This window comes from Phoca vitulina, unplaced genomic scaffold (assembly GCF_004348235.1).
Source record: "Phoca vitulina isolate PV1807 unplaced genomic scaffold, GSC_HSeal_1.0 scaffold43, whole genome shotgun sequence".
Taxonomy (NCBI): Eukaryota; Metazoa; Chordata; class Mammalia; order Carnivora; family Phocidae; genus Phoca; species Phoca vitulina.
In genome coordinates, this window is record NW_022589746.1 from 8,882,312 (window position 1) to 8,888,333 (window position 6,022).

Below are 6,022 nucleotides of genomic sequence, written 5' to 3' on the forward strand. Positions count from 1 at the left end.
GCGTGGGAGCACACCGCAGGGATCTGCTGGGTTTGGAGACTCCACACGGGGTCGGGTGCCAGAGATAAAAACGCTCGGTCACAGGCCGGGTGAGCACAGAGTGCGGCCGGAGACCGGGGAGACGGGAGTGACTGACTGCTTTTCTCTGGGGGCTCACTGAGGAGCGGGACCCCGAGTTCTCGGCTCCTCCGGGGCGGAGATTGGGAGGCCGCCGTTTTCACTCTCGGCCTCCAAAGCTGTACGGAAAGCTGGCAGGGAACAAAAGCTCCCGAGAGCAAACCCGAGCAGATTACTTAGCCCGGACCAGCAAGGGCGGGGCAATTCCTCCTCCAGCAAAGACATTTGGGAACCACGGCAACAGGCCCCTCCCCCAGAAGATCAGCGAGAACAGCCAGCCAAGACCAAGTCTACCGATCAATGAGAACGGCAGAACTCCAGCGCTAGGGGAATACTGCACATAGAATTCATGGCTTTTTTACCATGATTCTTTAGTCTTTCAAAGTTAATTATTTTTTTTAACTGTCTTTTTTTCTTTTTCTTTTTTTGAATTTTTCTTTTTCCCTTTTTCAACCAACATCTTATCAATCCCTTTTTTAAAAAACATTTTTATTTTTCATTTTTAGAGTCATAGTCTATCCCTTCATAGTAGTTACCCTTATTTTTGGCATACATATATATGTTCTCTCTTTAAAATTTTGAGATAGTTTCTTCTAAAAGATCAAATTATACCCTAAATCTCTAGTGTAGGGTTTTTTTCTACTCCCCTGCCTGATCACATTCTCTCCCTTTTTTTTTAATCCTCTTCTTTCTTTTCTCAAACAACTTATCAATTCCTTTTATAAAATTTTTTATAATTTCCATCTTTACAGTCATATTCCATCCCTTCATCATATCAACCCTTATTTTTGTACTATATAAGTTTTTCTTTCTTTAAAATTTTGGGAGGGACTTTCTTTTAACAGACCAAAATACACCCAAAATCTAGTGTGTGGCACTGATCTATAAACCAGCCTGATCATATTTGATCACATTCTGTTTTTGTTTTATTTTGTTTTGTTCTGTTTTTGTTTGTTTATATCTTTATCTTTATCTTTTTCTTTTTTCTCTCTTTCCCTATCTTTTCCCACTGCTTCAGGTCTTTTCTGATTTGTTTAGAGTATATTTTCTGGGGACGTTGTTATCCTGCTAGCATTTTGTTCTCTCATTAATCTATTCTCCTCTGCACAAAATGACAAGACGGAAAAAATCACCTCAACAAAATAACAAGAGGTAGTACTGACTGCCAGGGACCTACTCAATATGGACATTAGTATGATGTCGGATCTAGAGTTCAGAATCATCACTTTAAAGATACTAGCTGGGCTTGAAAAAAGCATGGAAGTTATTAGAGAAACCCTTTCTGGAGAAGTAAAAGAACTAAAATCTAACCAAGTCGAAATCAAAAAGGCTATTAATGAGGTGCAATCAAATATGGGGGTGCTAGCTGCTAGGATAAATGAGGCAGAAGAGAGAATCAGTGATACAGAAGACCAAATGATGGAAAATAAAGAGGCTGAGAAAAAGAGAGATAAACAACTACTGGATCACGAGGGCAGAATTCGAGAGATAAGCAACACCATAAGACGAAACAACATTAGAATAATTGGGATCCCAGAAGAAGAAGAAAGAGAGAGAGGGGCAGAAGGTATAATGGAGCAAATTATAGCAGAGAACTTCCCTAATTTGGGGAAGGAAACAGGCATCAAAATCCAGGAAGCGCAGAGAACACCTCTCAAAATCAATAAAAATAGGTCAACACCCCGACATCTAATAGTAAAACTTACGAGTCTCAGAGACAAAGAGAAAATCCTGAAAGCAGCTCGGGAGAAGAAATATGTAACCTACAATGGTAGAAACATTAGATTGGCAACAGACCTATCCACAGAGACCTGGCAGGCCAGAAAGGACTGGCAGGATATCTTCAGAGCACTAAATGAGAAAAATATGCAGCCAAGAATACTATATCCAGCTAGGCTGTCATTGAAAATAGAAGGAGAGATAAAAAGCTTGCAGGACAAACAAACACTAAAGGAATTTGCAAACACGAAACCAGCCCTACAAGAAATCTTGAAAGGGGTCCTCTAAGCAAAGAGAGAGCCTAAAAGCAACATAGACCAGAAAGGAACACAGACAATATACAGTCACAGTCACCTTACAGGCAATACAATGGCACTAAATTCCTATCTTTCAATAGTTACCCTGAATGTAAATGGGCATTTAGCCATTTAGCCAATCAAAAGACACAGGCTATCAGATTGGATAAAAAACAAGACTCATCGATATGCTGTCTGCAAGAGACTCATTTTAGACCCAAAGACACCCCCAGATTGAAAGTGAGGGGGTGGAAAACCATTTACCATGCTAATGGACACCAAAAGAAAGCTGGGGTGGCAATCCTTATATCAGACAAATTAGATTTTACACCAAAGACTGTAATAAGAGATAAGGAAGGACACTATATCCTACTTAAAGGGTCTATACAACAAGAAGATCTAACAATTGTAAATATCTATGCCCCTAACATGGGAGCAGCCAATTATATAAGGCAATTAATAACAAAAGCAAAGAAACACATCGACAACAATACAATAATAGTGGGGGACTTTAACACCCCCCCTCACTGAAATGGACAGATCATCTAAGCAAAAGATCAACAAGGAAATAAAGACTTTAAATGACACACTGGACCAAATGGACTTCACAGACATATTCAGAACATTCCATCCCAAAGCAATGGAATACACATTCTTCTCTAGTGCACATGGAACATTCTCCAGAATCGATCACATCCTAGGTCATAAATCAGGTCTCAACCAGTACCAAAAGATTGGGATCATTCCCTGCCTATTTTCAGACCACAATGCTTTGAAACTAGAACTCAATCACAAGAGGAAAGTCGGAAAGAACTCAAATACATGGAGGCTAAAGACATTCCTACTGAAGAATGAATGGGTCAACCAGGAAATTAAAGAAGAATCTAAAAAATTCATGGAAACCAATGAAAATGAAAACACAACTATTCAAAATCTTTGGGATGCAGCAAAGGCAGTCCTAAGAGGAAAGTATATAGCAATACAAGCCTTTCTCAAGAAACAAGAAAAGTCTCAAGTACACAACCTAACCCTACACCTAAAGGAGCTGGAGAAAGAACAGCAAATAAAGCCTAAACCCAGCAGGAGAAGAGAAATCATAAAGATCAGAGCAGAAATCAATGAAATAGAAACTAGAAGAACAGTAGAACAGATCAACGAAACTAGGAGCTGGTTCTTTCAAAGAATTAACAAGATTGATAAACCCCTGGCCAGACTTATCAAAAAGAAAAGAGAAATGACCCAAATCAACATAATCATAAATGAAAGAGGAGAGATCACAACCAACACCAGAGAAATACAAACAAGTATAAGAACATATTATGAGCAACTCTATGCCAGCAAATTAGATAACCTGGAAGAAATGGATGCATTCCTAGAGATGTATCAACTACCAAAACTGAACCAGTTAGAAAATAGAAAACCTGAACAGACCTATAACCACCAAGGAAATTGAAGCAGTCATCAAAAATCTCCCAAAACACAAAAGCCCAGGGCCAGATGGCTTCCCAGGGGAATTCTACCAAACATTTCAAGAAGAATTAATACCTATTTTTCTGAAACTGTTCCAAAAAATAGAAATGGAAGGAAAACTTCTGAACTCATTTTATGAGGCCAGCATTATCTTGATCCCAAAACCAGACAAAGACCCCATCAAAAAGAATTACAGACCAATATCCCTGATGAACATGGATGCAAAAATTCTCACCAAAATACTAGCCAATAGGATCCAACAGTACATTAAAAGGATTATTCACCACGACCAAGTCGGATTTATCCCTGGGCTGCAAGGTTGGTTCAACATCCACAAATCAATCAACGTGATACAATACATTAACCAAAGAAAGAACAAGAATCATATGATCCTCTCAATAGATGCAGAAAAAGCATTTGACAAAGTACAGCATCCTTTCTTGATCAAAACTCTTCAGAGTATAGGCATAGAGGGTACATACCTCAATATCATAAAAGCCATCTATGAAAAACCTACAGCGAATATCATTCTCAATGGGGAAAAACTGAGAGCTTTCCCCCTAAGGTCAGGAACACGGCAGGGATGTCCACTATCACCACTGCTATTCAACATAGTATTGGAAGTCCTAGCCACAGCAATCAGACAACAAAAAGAAATAAAAGGCATCCAAATCAGCAAAGAAGAAGTCAAACTGTCACTCTTTGCAGCTGATATGATACTTTATGTGGAAAACCCCAAAGAGTCCACCCCAAAACTGCTAGAACTCATACAGGAATTCAGTAAAGTGGCAGGATATAAAATCAATGCACAGAAGTCAGTGGCATTCCTATACACCAACAACAAGTCAGAAGAAAGAGAAATTAAGGAGTCGATCCCATTTACAATTGCACCCAAAACCATAAGATACCTAGGAATAAATCTAACCAAAGAGGCAAAGGATCTGTACTCAGAAAACTATAAAATACTCATGAAAGAAATTGAGGAAGACACAAAGAAATGGAAAAACGTTCCATGCTCATGGATTGGAAGAACAAATATTGTGAAGATGCCAATGCTACCTAGAGCAATCTACACATTCAATGCAATCCCCATCAAAATACCATCCACTTTTTTCAAAGAAATGGAACAAATAATCCTAAAATTTGTATGGAACCAGAAAAGACCCCGCATAGCCAGAGGAATGTTGAAAAAGAAAAGCAAAGCTGGCGGCATCACAAATCCGGACTTGCAGTTGTATTACAAAGCTGTCATCATCAAGACAGTATGGTACTGGCACAAAAACAGGCACATAGATCAGTGGAACAGAATAGAGAGCCCAGAAATGGACCCTCAACTCTATGGTCAACTAATCTTTGACAAAGCAGGAAAGAATGTCCAATGGAAAAAAGACAGTCTCTTCAACAAATGGTGTTGGGAAAATTGGACAGCCACATGCAGAAGAATGAAACTGGACCATTTCCTTACACCACACACAAAAATAGACTCCAAATGGTTGAAAGACCTCAATGTGAGACAGGAGTCCATCAAAATCCTAAAGGAGAACACAGGCAGCAACCTCTTTGACCTCAGCCACAGCAACTTCTTCCTAGAAACATCACCAAAGGCAAGGGAAGCAAGGGCAAAAATGAACTATTGGGACTTCATCAAGATAAAAAGCTTTTGCACAGCAAAAGAAACAGTCAACAAAACCAAAAGACAACCGACAGAATGGGAGAAGATATTTGCAAATGACATATCAGATAAAGGGCTAGTATCCAAAATCTATAAAGAACTCATCAAACTCAACACCCAAAGAACAAAGAATCCAATCAAGAAATGGGCAGAAGACATGAACAGACATTTTTCCAAAGAAGACATCCAAATGGCCAACAGACACATGAAAAAGTGCTCAACATCGCTCGGCATCAGGGAAATCCAAATCAAAACCTCAATGAGATACCACCTCACACCAGTCAGAATGGCTAAAATTAACAAGTCAGGAAATGACAGATGTTGGCGGGGATGCGGAGAAAGGGGAACCCTCCTACACTGTTGGTGGGAATGCAAGCTGGTGCAGCCACTGGAAAACAGTATGGAGGTTCCTCAAAAAGTTGAAAATAGAGCTACCCTATGATCCAGCAATTGCACTCCTGGGTATTTACCCCAAAGATACAAAAGTGGGGATCCGAAAGGGTATGTGCACCCCAATGTTTATAGCAGCAATGTCCACAATAGCCAAACTGTGGAAAGAGCCAAGATGTCCATCGACAGATGAATGGATAAAGAAGAGGTGGTATATATATACAATGGAATATTATGCAGCCATCAAAAGGAATGAGATCTTGCCATTTGCAACGACGTGGATGGAACTGGAGGGTATTATGCTGAGCGAAATAAGTCAAACAGAGAAAGACATGTATCATATGACCTCACTGATATG